The sequence below is a fragment of the Mesocricetus auratus genome, unplaced genomic scaffold (assembly GCF_017639785.1).
Source record: "Mesocricetus auratus isolate SY011 unplaced genomic scaffold, BCM_Maur_2.0 Super-Scaffold_100018, whole genome shotgun sequence".
Classification (NCBI taxonomy): domain Eukaryota; kingdom Metazoa; phylum Chordata; class Mammalia; order Rodentia; family Cricetidae; genus Mesocricetus; species Mesocricetus auratus.
In genome coordinates this window covers 48,818,672-48,833,392 of record NW_024429199.1, presented here as the reverse complement: position 1 = coordinate 48,833,392, position 14,721 = coordinate 48,818,672, and the positions used below count along the sequence as shown (strand labels likewise).

General features: G+C 46.1%; 1 long non-coding RNA gene across 2 annotated transcripts; it reads right to left on the bottom strand.

Moving 5' to 3' along the window:
- Positions 1 to 10,232: 10,232 nt before the first annotated feature.
- On the bottom strand, positions 10,233 to 13,277 carry LOC121132917. 2 transcript variants are annotated; one of them, XR_005869628.1, is made up of 2 exons: positions 13,020 to 13,277; positions 10,233 to 10,691 (listed from the first exon to the last, which is right to left on the bottom strand). It is a non-coding gene; the product is annotated as an uncharacterized LOC121132917 (long non-coding RNA). The 2 variants fall into 2 exon arrangements; XR_005869627.1 differs by lacking the exon at positions 13,020 to 13,277 and adding an exon at positions 11,376 to 11,942.
- Between the last annotated feature and the right edge of the window lie 1,444 nt (positions 13,278 to 14,721).

Here is a 14,721-nt window from a genome sequence, read left to right as displayed (position 1 = left end):
GCCTTTGGCTAAGGTTTATTGGCTAGCTCAGTCTTAATTATTAGCCCATTTCTGATAATGTGTTTCTATGTGGCCTTATCTTACCAGAGATAAGGTCTGGGCCTGTTACTCTGTTGGGGTCTACATCGAGTCTGTTCAGCATCTCCACAGAAAAGAGAGAAGAGAGAGAGCAATTTCCTGCTTGCCCCCGTTTATATACTGATCCTGCCCTGCTATGTCACTTCCTGCCTGGATCACATGGCGACTTCTCTTTACTACATTTCCCAGAATCCTCCTCAACTCCTAGTCCCACCTACCTTGCTTCCCTGTTGGCCAACAGTGCTTTATTTATCAACCAATAAGACAAACATACACACAGAAGAACATTCCCCATCATCTCTTTACTGCCTAAATAAAAAGGGTTTTAACTTCAACATAGTAAAATATATAACAAAACAGTTATCAAGTAAGAACTATAGTTACAATATTTAGTTCATTAACATTTGGCAAATTCATAGAATATATTCTATCATCTATCCTATCTTTGTGAGTCTAAAGTCTTATATGTAACTTATCTTTAATCCTAACTAAGGAAAACTGTAACCATAACTATTTGTCTTCATCTCCATCAAAGACCACAGAAGGATAGTATATAAACTCTAGAACAGACAGAGACATCTCTCTGCCTGGACAGTCACCCGAAGTTCCTCTGTAGCATTGGGGCATCCATCTTCAGCCCATAGGCCACAGTGTGTCTGGCAGACTTCTCAGCAAAGCAGGAAATTTTAAACTGTCCACCTATATTGGCAGTTTCTCAGTTATTTTTCTGTGTCCTGCAGAAAGTCTGGCAGACTCCTCCATGAAGCAAGAAACCTTTAGGACTTCCCATCAAGTTCAGCAGTCACTTTCCTGTGGGTCCTGCATGTCCAGTTTATCAGTCAAGAGCAGTTTCTTGCCCAAATGACTAATCTTGCCACATTGAAAGCAAACTCCATAATGAGTTTCTTTGATGCCCATATTCCTTTCTGACATAATTGTTGTGCCAGGAGCAGTTGTGTGCCATGAAAAACCCTAAACCATTTAAATGTCATATTCTGAAGATCTTTGAAAGGTTTGAAGAATATCCATTTGAAATATCTCTTCATATCTTGAAAATCTAACAAAACTATAAGTTTGACTATTTCAGGTGACTATCACCTTACTTAATTATACATTACATTTTAAAAAGAGCTGTATAAACACAAAGTAAACAAGAAGAGAGATATACATATAACAAAAGAAAATCCATTCCAATACAAAGTATTCATTTCTATATCCTATTCCCCTTTTTTTCTTTCAAAAAGAGATTAACTGTGATCATTACCATTTCTAACCAACCCCACAAACATTTATAAACAATATTTGGGAATGTAGTCATTCTCTCCAAACTGCTTCCTGCTGTTTGAGAGCGCTGTAAACCATGGGGATCCTAAGGAGACCCAGAAATCCTGGCTGTAGTGTTCTTCAAGGCTGCCTTGTCCCAGCTGTTTTGATGCGGATCACCTGGGCCACTACTTCAGGGGGTCTTGCTTCATCAAGCCATATTAGTCTGGAAGGAATCCACAGCTTTTCATTTTCTGTGGAAACACAAATAAAATCTCTTTTCCAAAGTAACATATCCTTATACTTAAATTTGAAGTCAAAGCACCTTCAAAGCATATAGGTTGGATCAATCCAGCAGCATTTAGAATCAAGAGTATTTTAGCAGTTGTTGCTCCTTCCTTAGCAACTGAACAATTCAAAGACAGCACAACAGCATACAGCATACAGACTCTGTGTATTTTTCCATCTTTATGTGGCTTTTTTATTTATCTATTTATTAGTATTACTCTATTTCTTTTATTTTTTCCTTTTATGAGACAGGGTTTCTCTGTGTAACTTTGGCTGCCCTTGAACTCACTCTGTAGACAAGGCTGGCCTTGAAATCACAGAGCTCTGCCTGCCTCTGCCTCTTGAGTGCTGAGATTAAAGGCGTGCATGCACCACCACCGCCCAGATACCTCCCAAGTGCTGGGATTAAAGGTGTGTGCCACCACCACTGCCCAGCTACCCTGTCTCTTTTTTCCTTTTTCTATTGTCTCCCAAGCATCCATATATTTTTAAACACATTGCAAACCCTCTAGAGCTTTTTCTTCATCCGAATATGTCTTTACTGTAAATCTTTACCTTTTTATGGCCACACATCTTTTATCTGCTAAACAACAGTGCTAAAACTAAAGCCACTGCGGTTTTATCCACTGGCTTCCCAAGATGGCGGGTGTACATTTGTCGCCAGTACTGAGAGCTGTGCTCACCACCTTGGTCTATGCTGCCATCAAGCAGCATGCTGCTGGCTTGGAGATGTGGTCACGGCCACTGCCAGCTGCCAACTGCTCATACACACCATTCAACTGTTAGCAGGGCCCCGGAAAAGAGCCTTGCAGTTTTTTTTGTTTTGTTTTGTTTTTTGTTTTTTGGTGCTTATACAGAGTCAGGAAAACTCCCCTAAAGGACTATGCTTATCTCTAGTACGACAAAATGCTGCTATCACGAAGCCGCGCTTGTTTTGTTTCTAAGATCCCTTTTTAAGCTTCTGTCAGATTTACATGGAAATTGGTGCCACACATTGAGGGCGCCATTTTGTAACGTGTGGTTTTCAGGCCCTGCTGGGTCCCGCCTCCCTTCTCTTCCCCAAAGAAACATGCAGACAAGATATTAGTTATAAGCTGTTGGCTGGTCACCTATGCATTTCCTTGTGACCTTATCTTACCAGAGATAAGGTCCAGGCCTCTTACTGTGTTGGGGTCTACATTGAGTCTGTTCAGCGTCTCAGCAGAGAAGAGAGAGAAGAGAGAAAGCAATTTCCTGCTTGTCCCTGTTTATATACTTCTATGTCACTTCTATGTCCTGCTATGTCACCTCCTGCCTGGATCACATGGCGACTTCTCTTTACTACATTTTCCAGAATCTTCCTCGACTCCTAGTCCCACCCACCTTGCTTCCCAGTTGGCCAACAGTGCTTTATTCATCAGCCAATAAGACAAGCATACACACAGAAGAACACTCCCCATCATAGCCCACATTGTGTTTCTAGATCACTTTGAGGAGAACTGATGTATTTATCACAATAACATTCCTAATCCATGGACTATCCCCATTTAGTGAAATTGTCTTTAATTTTTCTTAATAATGTTGTATAACTAGTCTATATAACCCTTGTGTGTGTTTTTAGATTTCATCTTAAGTATTTGATAACTTTCTGCTCTTATGTATTTGATACCTACTTGTTCACAGAAATATAAATGATTGTTAAAACATGTGTATCGTGTCTGGCAGTTTTGTTAAGCAAAACCCACTTTTAAATTCTACTAATATTTGCTTCTTATGTGTATAATCATGTTAATGTTAGGTCTCACCCCCCCTTCACACACCCCCACCCTGGGGCAAATGTCCAACAGGTGCAGCTACTCCTAGTATCACCTGTGACTCCACCCAGAACCTCTGGCCCCACCCTAAGCCCCTCCCTTCCAGGTGCAGCTATCGCCTGTGGCTCCACCCAGAACCTCTGACCTCACCCTAAGCCCCTCCCTTCCAGGGGCTGGGCTTCTACTTCTCTTACCCCAGCTTCTCCTCCCTACCTTGCTCAGCCATTTGGGCTATGTGACCTCTTGATCCTCTGGCTCACTCCTGGCTTCTTGGCTCCTGGTAATGTGCCCAAATTCTGAACCCCAAAATCACCAAGAGGCCCATTTCGATGCAAAAGCAAGGAGTCTTTTATTGTAGATGTTTAACAAGGTAACCCCATTAGCTCGGGCCCTTCACCCCACCACCATGGCGAATGGCTGGAGAAAGACCCCTGCCTAAGGCAGGGATCTTAAAGGGCAGCGTAAGGGGAGTGTCTAGGGGGTATGAAACAGTCTCAGGATTGGTGCGCTTCCAGGCTTGAACGACCTGCCCTGCGTTGATTGGTCAACTGGTTGTTATGGCCCATAGGTCCTCCCAGGACGGTTGCTATGCTCTGCACGTCACTGTTGTGCACTTGTCCATTAAGCACACCCAGAGCCGTAAAGCACAGCCCCGCCAGCTAACTTCTGATTGGTTCCTTGCCACGAGGAGGGCATCTGACCTTAGTGACCAGGACAGGAGCGGCAAGGTCATGCAAGCACATGGTAGCCTGTCATGGCTGCTGAAATGGGGGGCTGGTCACTACAGGTCCACGGTCATCCTCTCCCTCTCCCCTGCTATGGCCCTGTTCAGTGTGTTACCTTCCAGATGTCTCTGGCTGTTTTCTCCCTCGTATTTACAATAAACCTTCTCCTCCTTAGAAGCTACATGTCCTCCCTCCCTCCCTCCCTCCTCTCTCTCCTTCTTTCTTTCTTTCTTTCTTTCTTTCTTTCTTTCTTTCTTTCTTTCTTTCTTTCTTTCTTTCTTTCGTTCATTTAACTCCAAGTAATGGCAGCTTTGTCGCCTCTGCCATTATTGCCCTGGTTAGGATCCAAATGGAAAGCTTCAACATCTTACTACTAAATGTTTTTTTTTTCAAATACTTACTTTTTAAAAAATACTCCTTACTGTTATGATAAAGTATGTGGGGGACCTTGGAGGATTCCACGGCAGGCCAGGGTGACCGAGGCGGAGGGACAAACACGCCAGGCAATCAGAGCTTAAGTGAGAAGTTTTATTAGAAAGGGGAGGGAGGAAGAAGGAAAGAGAAAGGAGGTAGACAGACACAGAGACAGAGAGGACAGAAGAGTAGAGGGAGACAGGAAAGTCCTGTCTACCTCAGGGGAACATTGGGAAAGAGAGAGCAGAAAGGGAGGTGGAAAAGTGAGGGAAAGAGAGCTTCAGTGGGCGAGCTCTGTCTTTTAAAGGGGTCCTTTGCACTTGGGCTGACCAGGGTACTGCCTGAATGCTTTCTGCCAGGTGATGGGCAGGCCAGCATAATGCCTGAGTCCTTACACCTATTCTTTTCCCAGCTTACTAAGAGTGTTCTGAAGTGCTACTAGATTTAAATCATTTTAAATTCTTTCTCATTACTAATTAAATGGCTACAACATTTTTCTCTTTTCATAATGTTATCTTACTACTCCCAGGAATGAGCCTATAATTTTGTCATGTTGGCTTTTTTTTCACACATTGTTATCATTGACTTTCTAATATAAGGTTTATGTCTATATGCACAGGGAGATTGGATGATTCTTTGGGTTTCGGTTTTTTTGTTGTTGTTGTTGTTGTTGTTGTTGTTGTTGTTGTTTTTTGCTGTTGTTGGTTTTTTTTTTTCCATATCCAAAGCCAAAGTTGTGCTGGATTCACAATATTGTTAGGAAATGTCTCCTTTTTTTTTTTTTTTTTTTTTTTTAGTTCTTTGACTTTCCCCACTTCCCTTGAACTTTTTTATAGACAAGATCAGGGAAGAAGAGCTTTATGTACAGATATAATTTCTGGGATAGTTACAGATCTATTGAAATCTGTTTCTTCTGGATCCATATTGGTAAGTTTCGTCCAGTTTTTCTTAAAATTTCAAATCTGTCAGCATGAAGATATATAGTTTTGGAATAACATCCGTGTGAGGAATCTACAGTGACATCACTCATTCTTGAGGCTGATCATTTTCAGTAAATTTCATTGAAAGAGCTGACTCTCACTGGAGGTTATGGCTCAGGCCTAACGCCAGAACTCAGGGTGCGGGAGTAGTAGAAGAATGGAGAATTTAAGGCTGGCCAAGGCTACAGGAAATGAGTTCCTGTCTCAAAAACAAAAGAAAAAACCATAATAAAACATGCCTCCCTTTCTGTGTGAATTAATAATATAAAAACTTCCCAGCTCATCTGAGAAGCTTGGTTTGGAAATATTTATGTCTGAATGTTGTGACTTATCAGGATGCTATGTCTGTCAGAAGAAGACATTTGCAAAGCATGCTTCGAGCGGAGGGAAGGGGAGGGGAGGGGAGGGGAGGGGAGGGGAGAAAGGGGCAGTCCAGAAGCACGAGGCACCGAGGATCATCTTGGTGTCTTCGTTGGTACACTCACAGGTTAAAACACAGCACAGCCAGAATGATGAGGAGGAGCTCCAGGTAGGGGCTGGGCGTGGCTGTTGGACCTCTTTGTTGGTCTTCCCAATATGGCCTGTTTGTACATCTATTTATGCGTCCCAAAATACAAAAACAGTACAGTGTGCTCTCTAAACTCTAAATATCTAGAAAGGAAATTTTGGCCCAGTGAACTAGTTCAGCAGGTAAAAACACCTGCCATTCAAGCCCGATGACCCGAGTTCAATCCTTGTAACCCACGGTGGACAGAGAACACTGATTCTAAAGGGCTTTCTTCCTCTGGCCTCTGCACACTCACCGTAGTACACCACACTCACCATAGCACACCACACTCACCATACTCACACACAAGCATCATATATGTGAGCTTTTTTGTTGTTGTTGTTGCTGTTACTGGGGAAAAGAAATTTGCAGTTAGTAGACCAAGCTGCCTGGAATTTGTATTCTTCTGCTTCAATCTCCTGAGTGCTGGATTAGAGGCGTGTGCAGCCATGCTTGGCCTAATTAAGCATAATCTCAGTAACGATGGAAGAAGAACCAACCTCTGCTCTCCATGCAGCAGATGTAGTAAATGTCATTGCTTTACCAGAGTGGCTTCCTGTTGTGGTTTTCATTTCTTGAAGTGGTTAGATTTAAGCAAAAACGTGGTTGCAGTTTTATTCCCGGCCATTTTCAGATGTTGAGCTTGAGATGTTTTGCCCCCACTCCCACCCCTTGAAAAAAAAAGCACATATGCTTTAAATGTAAACAGGTAACTGACCTGACATTGATAATAAAATGTATTTCAATTGTTGAACCCCTTCATCCTTTTCTAGATGTAAGTTATAATCTTTAGATTTAAATATTTCTTTTCCATGAGCTCCCCTTGTTCAGGTCAGCTGTTTCTGTGGGTTTCACCCACCCAGTCTTGACCCCCTTGCTCATCACTCCTCCCTCTCTGCAACTGGTTTCCAGGAGTTCAGTTCAGTGTTTAGCTGTGGGTATCTACCTCTGCTTCCATCAGCCACTGGATGAAGGCTCTAGGATGGCATACAAGGTAGTCGTATAGGGGAAGGGCATTGAAGGCAGCCTCTCCACTATTGGTTAGATTGTCAGTTGGAAATCTCACTAGTGTCAGCTCTCTCCTCAAACCTATCATGGCTCCCTCTATTATGGTATCTCTCATCCTGCTCTCCTCTATTCTTCCCCAGACTCAACCTTCCTGCTCCCCCATGTCATCCTCTCCCCTCCTCTTCCCCTCTCTTTCTCCCAGTTCCCCATCTTCTCCCAAATATTTCTTTTCCAAAGAAAAATGTTTCCTGGTAAGAAATCTCTGCAGAGATGCATATAAAACCTACATTAAAAAGTTGTTTTTGCCGGGTGGTGGTGCCACACCTTTAATCCCAGCACTCGGGAGGCAGAGGTTGGTTGGATCGCTGTGAGTTCAAGGCCAGCCTGGTCTACAGAGAGAGTTCCAGGACAGCTAGAGAAACCTGTTTCAAAAAATCAAAAGACACACATACACACACACACACACACACACACGAGACAGAGACAGAGAGACAGAGACAGAGAGACAGAGGTTATTTAGGGCATATGGCTCCATTGGTCGAGCTTGCCTAATATCCGATAAGTCCTGAGTTTGATCACCAGTAAGCACTGCCAACCAGACATGTAGTACACATCTCAGCATTCAGGGGATACAGGCAGGAGGAGCAGAAATTTAAGGTCATCCTTTACTCCACAGCAACTTTGAGGCTAGCCTTAACTACATAAAGACCCTGGTGTCAAACAAAAAACAACTTAAAAGTTCAGAAACCCAACTTGGTTTTTATTTGTAAATATAAAAATTGGTTTCCCATTTCAAAAGTCCATAGTACCCAAACTGAAGGATCTCACATAGCTTGCATCATAAAGTGTCAGGGTCCGAGCAGGTGGTGGTCCCTGCTTGGCCTCATATTCCAAATGGGAGGAACACTTCGGGTTACTATTGCCATGTTTGCTTTTCTCCCTCCCCCCTTTTGTTTTTTCGTTTCTTCTCTTGTAGACAAGGCTGGTCTTGAACTCACAGAGATCCTTCTGCCTCTGCCTCCTGAGTGCTGGGATTAAAGGCGTGCGCCACCACCACCCAGCTTTCTTTCCCGTCTGAAGATACTTATTATTGTGAATCTGTGTCTGAGTGGGGTCTGCGCCTCCTTCAGAGGCCAGAAGCCCTGGATTCCCCTGGGGATGTGAGCTGCCTGTATAGTGCAGGGAAGGAAACTGGGAGAGCTGTATGCACTCAGCCACTGAGCCGTCCCTCCGGCCCTGACTCGTTTCCTACCCTGCTCAGGAAAAGTGCGGCGTAATTGATCCCCAGCCTGTGAAGCACTGCTAAACAAGTTGGTGGTCATAGCCACTGAAAATGTCTGCATCGTCAGGGTGTTGGAAGGGTGTATTCGGGGCGGTATGGTACGATGAGCCTTTCATCCACTGATCGATTAGTCCTGCCTGGCGCTACCCTGTTGTATGGTTCGGAGGGCGGAGATTTGGAGTGAGACCTCTTAGAGGTGAGCTCTGATTCTTCACTTTAGTAGACGTGCCCGCCTTTATCAGGATGATTACCTTTTGAACTGTTTACTATCTATACGATGTGAAATCTCCTTGGGCCCTGCTGGGAGAGCATTTCCCCACGCACCGACAGCTCTGGTCATGGGCCACCTTTCGTGGTAGGGTGCAGGGCAGCTTTGACATGGAAGTGGGCTCCCAGGAGGGTCGCTTCACCTGACAGTCTTAAATTGTGTTTGTTTTTTTTACCTTTCCCTCTCCTAGAGCACGCTTGATATTTGCTATAAGTGTGTACAGTTTCGTATCAAGCCTAAATCTTTTTCTCGAGACCAAAAGGGGAATTGCAGTGATATATTCACCAACCCCCACCTGTAGCACCCACCACGCCTTTTGCGGGGCGTGGTCACAGTTGTGGACGTGACCGGTTAAAAGGAATAGGGTTGGGGCTCAGAAGCCCCTTCAGGTCCTGGAGAGCATCCGGGTGGCAGGGTCTGCATCCTTGGAGCTGGAACGTCACTTGTTTTCCTGTATAAGTTCTTTTTCCCCAAATAAACTCCACTTCATTCTAGACTGAATCAAGGGAGTCCTGGTTTCCACGCCGATACAGGAAGGCACAGGTCTGATTTGCTTGTAACGTATTATAAATGATACGGTTATCCTGAGTTTGGACACAGCCACAGTACAAACTCACCATGTCTGCAACAGCCCCCCCAGTTCCCAGCTTCTATGTGACTCCCAAGGGACTCGTCCCGTAAGAGAAGCTGGTACAAGCATGAAATGCAAACTGCGGACTGACCAGAGCAAGCGAGTCTTTGCTTCTGAAGCTCCAAGCCCTTAGCCAAAAGCATGGCACCAGGGTGGGGTGGCAAGGCTGAAAGCTTGCCAACTTTCAGGATGCCTGTGAGAATGGCATGGCGCTCTGAAAAACAAAACACAAAAAAACAAAACCACCACCTTGTGCGTGTTTATCCATACTTCACTGACCTTTTTTTCCGGGATTCAGTTAGGGAGTGTAATAATGAACAGATCTCTGTGGGGGAGATCTACACGACAGACCGAGAGACAGAAACTGGATGCACTTTCCCAGATCCTTCCAAACAACGGATTCAGCCTTCCAGCGCCCGTTTGAGATGTCATCAATCCCGTTACGTACCTGGTAGGGTGCAGCGTGTGCTCATAAGCGGGTAGATGCCGCCGTCTGTCCAGCGGTTCTGTCCCACTGACGTAGATGGTGGATAGACGATGGGAGAGAGAGCGGGCACCATTCTTACCGAGAGAGGTGGGCTGCTGCTCACTCGCTACGACACAGAACTATGGCGTGAGGAGCTGGTGATGCTCTTGCTTCTCCAACAGTGAATCCTGGCTCAGGGGTCTCGTAGCACCACAGTGTTGAAGAAAGGACGGTCCCCACCCTACTTCCACCCCCCACCTCCTGGGCACCTGCCAATGGACTTATCATCTGCCAACATGGCAGTGACCACCCATGGAAAAATCAACCACTGGACAGGGTTTATCATGTTTTAAAAAAAATCACAGCAGAGCTTCCTGCAAAAGCTTCATGGGCAGAGCGAAACAGCATTTCTTTGTCGGGCCATTCTATTAGAACTTCTGCCTAAAGAAAGTGTGGTTCTTTCGGCGAGATGGAACACGAAATATGAGATGCGTTGGTCACAGAGTTTATTCCAGGTGGGGGAGGGGAGGGGGAGACGAGAAGAGATGAAGAGGGTAAGAGAAGAGAGCAAAGAGAGGAGACAGCGTAAGTGGGCGGGGTCTGTCTTTTAAAGGGGTCCTTTGCACCTGTGTGCAGACTAGCTCCAGTGGAACCCTGGGCTGGCCAGAGTGCTGCCTGAGTGCATTCTGCCAGGTAGCAGGGGCGGGCCAGCGTAATGCCTGAACCTTTAATGCCCACCTGTGCTTATTATTAGAAAGGTGGGGAGCTAGGCGTGGTGGGTTAGGGAATAAGGACGCCGAGCTCTCAAGACTGCTTCCTGCTGACGGGGGGGGGGCGTTGACCATCTTTGGGGGGGCCTGAGAAAGTTGGGGTGCTGCCGTGTCCTGGACTTGCTCCATGTTTCATTGCAGTGCAGGCTGTGTGGAACTCTCTGGCGCCTCTGTAGACCTGGCAAGATGTTGGCATAATAGAGGACAAGGTTAAGTTTAAAAATTTGTTTTTCTTAGGTCCTGGTACTTTAGGGGAGTATTGTAAGATGAGGGAGGGGTTCCCCAGGAGGTCCAAAGATGAGAGAAGGGAGCCCCGGGACCATGGAAAGGTTGAATAATATTTATCTGGAGTGAATCTGACCCATTTGGGTGGGTCCAATTTGGCTCCCTGGAATTTACAAGAATCCTTTGAGTTTGTGAAAACATAAGTATTAGACACATTAACAGCATACTTATGTTATAAGCGACTTGGCTGAAAGTGTTAACATATTTAAAACTGACAGATATTTTTAGGACAATGAAAAACACCTTAATTTTGACCTTGTAGTTATGGTATAGTGGTATATGTTGTTTAGTACCCTACCAGCATTTTGACTGAAAGCATTAACATTTTTAAAACTGACAGATATTTTTAACATCTCAAATCACTTTATTTGTCATCACTAAAGCCTTTTTTTAATCCTCAGACCTTCATAACTTTAATTCATACACCTTACGTTACCATCTTATATGGATAAACCTTAAAATACCTCCTGTTCCTGAGATCTGTTTTGTGACAGCTAGAGCCTTGGTTGTTGCTTTAAGCTGGCAAAGCTACCAGTCACCAAAATCATCAGAGTTCTTGAGAAGGATAAAATTTTACCTGAGTTAATGATTAGAGAATAACAGAGACTTGCTGGCTGGCCACATAGACAGCCACCCACAAGGTCCTCCATAGCTGTTGAAGGCAAAAGGCTTTAAGGACACCTGCCTTCTGCTGATAGCATGGGACCTGTGGACCAGGAACTCTAGGAAGGCTTTCCTGCCATTGGCCCAAGCAACATGGAGAAAGTCCATTCCACTGTCCTCTTGTCCAAGGTCTGAGAGTCCTTTGCAGCAGTTGAGGTGAAAGGCAGGGCTGTTTAATGGCCAGCATTGTCACTTTTGTGGGTGGGGTGTCTTCAGTGCCCACCAGTTTTCTTGAAGGAAATGGGGTGGGGCCAGCAGTTGGCCTGTCTCTCTGTTATAAAAAGCTTTTTAATGAGACATTTTAAATGTCATATCCTCTAGGTCTCTAGAGGAAAGTCTGTGTAGCATATAATAGAAGCTTTAGGTTTGTAAACAGCTTACAGGAAGGACTGGGTGGTATAACTATTTCCTTAAGTTAACTTAGACCTTTGTAACTTTAAATGTTTACCATCATTTAAAGATACAAGGTTAAATTTAAATCTCATGACAAGCAGATACATCAAACAGGACTGGTTAGGAGTAAAAAGGGAAAACCAGAGTGTAATCCCTGATCCTGTACATTGTAGCAAACAGACAGGAGATTTAAAGAGACAAGAGTAGACTTAAACTGCCAGTGACAAGAAAGCAGGTCTGCCGAAGGCATTAGAGACAAAAAATAAAAGGCAAAGAAGGTAAATGAATCGTGTCTGTCAGCAGGGTTTGTCGGCAGAAGCTGGTTAGACTGGGGGAAAAGAGTAATCCATAGAGCGGGCTGGCCTACAGCTGGGCCGCATGGCCAAGATGGCAGTTGCCGTAAGCACATTCTCTGTCTGCCAGCAGAAGTGTTTTTTCCTCCATGAGTGAGGCAGAAAGATGTGTGACCACCGTAGGTCTGAGAAACGGATGCATCAGTCTACCGACAGTGCTAGGGAACCCTCAGGGGTCTGAGAAACGAATGCACAAAACCCCAAAACCTCATCGGTGCAGGGGAATTGAAAAAAAAAAAACTCTCAGAGCGTCCCCAGCAGACGCTGGCCCAGGCCAGGCCACTGAGAGCTGCTGGCATCTGCACAGAGAAACTGGACATTCCCAGGTGGAAGAAAGTTCCCACCCTGAGGCAGGTGTAGCCGTGATGGGAAGGGGGCAGAAGCCGCTGTGGCAGGCGGGAGACTTTCAGCATTGAGGGGAGAGGAGTGAAACAGACTAGTGACCAGGAGCGGAGGCCGCACTCCCAACCGTGGGTCACTGGTAGAATGTAGGGCGCCAATAAGTGGGCACATGGTTTGACACGGGGTGGGGGGCGCGCACGGCTTCCATGAGAGAGGCAGAGAAGATCCAAAGCAGGTAATCTCCAGCGTCCCAGGGACTAAGGGAGGATCAGATGCAAAAGGCACCACCTGATTCTGTGGTTCGTCAAGCACAAATCGGGGGCCAGGGCTCCCAGAGCAGGGAGACACGTGGTTCCCCCAGTACTGGAATTTTTCGACCTGTCCTAGAAGGAGAGACCACAGTCTCGATACGAATAGAGTCCTAACTCATGGAAGCAAGGACAGAGTTAGGGAGGAAGGGACAGGCTTACCAGACATGGCGGTGATGGATGGAAGAGTTCAGAGACCCTTACTTGGAAAAGTGACCGAGCTGACGTTTACAGGGTCCCCCGCATCTCAGACCGCCACAGGCAGGAGGAAATGTCGGGAAAAACCTGCTGAGTCATGTTCACCAAAATGTTGTTCTTTTGTTTTAAAGTTGGAAGACGTTGGCTAGATGGAGATGGAGCATGCACCATAGAGAGAGAGTACGTTAATCATAGAGCTTACTACAGGGCCGGAGAGAGTGGGGGGGGAGACAAGAAGAGACGAAGAGGGTAAGAGAAGAGAGCAAAGAGAGGAGAGAGCGTAAGTGGGCGGGGTCTGTCTTTTAGAGGGGTCCTTTGCACCTGTGTGCAGACTAGCTCCCGTGGAACCCTGGGCTGACCAGAGTGCTGCCTGAGTGCATTCTGCCAGGTAGCAGGGGCAGGCCAGCGTAATGCCTGAACCTTCCAGAAAGCATCCAGACTGGTGTGCAGCTTTCTTTAGCTGGAAGAGCCTCTATATAGCATTTCTGGGAATTTATCCTTCAGGTACCATGCCCAGAAGGTGTATCCTTGCCTGTGACCCTTAGTTTTGGGGAGGCTTTTTAGTTTATAAAACATCCCCCCGTTTCTACCACTCACCCCCATGCTTTCTTGCTTTTGTGATATGAGAGAGAGAGAGAGAGACAGAGAGAGACAGAGAGACAGAGAGAGAGAGAGACAGAGAGAGAGAGAGAGAGAGAGAAAGAGAGAGACTATTAAACTATCACTAGCAGGCTTAAAGCACACATCACGCACAACAGAAAGCAGTCCCTTAGCCATGCCATACAAGCGCGGGACCAGCAGCTACACAGGAGTGTGAATGCCACTTTCTGATGACTTCAGCTTCCTGGTGTAGTGAGCTGGGGAAGCAGACAATCTGCTGCTGGCACATTCCTTTGGTGTGACGGTTTCCCAACACTGAGGCCGGCCGTGTATCTTCATCTGTAAACAGGGGCTGCAACGCCTACTTTCTGGCACTGCCAGAACCACACTGACGCCTCGTAAAGGCAGCCCTTGGCTTGTGGGAAGCTTCTCCCTTACCTCTCCTCTTGGTCCTCACACACCTTCACCCCACAGGGAAGCATCCGGTGCAGGGAGGGATGTGACAAAGGGCAGCCAGGGGATACGCCCCATTCTGAAGGCGGGAAGGCGTCTTTTCTTACACTTTCTGACATTTCCCACTTTAAGCACACACACACACACACACACACACACACACACACACACACACACACACACACGGCCAGTGTCTGGTAGCGTTCCGCGTGCGGCAGCTCCTGCAATTGCAGGTGACACCGGCAAATACGAACCAGTACGAAGCAGGCACTGGATACTGTTGGGTCCCCCCCCCCACTTCCTTCTTCACTCTCCCGGATGGTGGGCCCACTGTTGTGACCCTGATTTTCTTAGCGACAACATACAAGGTTACTCACTGAGGGCCAGCAAAGGTCAAAGAAGTGCATAAACAGGCCGAGGCCGCCCTTGTAGCTCTGAGTCCCCCAGGGATCTTGAATCGAGGGACACTGTGCTTGACAGGCCGTGCAAGATTTCACAGCACAAAATTGCTCTAAGGAGGAGCTCACTGAGGCAAGTTCTGAGGACAAAGGAGGGAGGGGGACTGCATATTCCAGTAATTCCAGCAAGGCTTGCTGGTCCTCCAGCCTGCCCC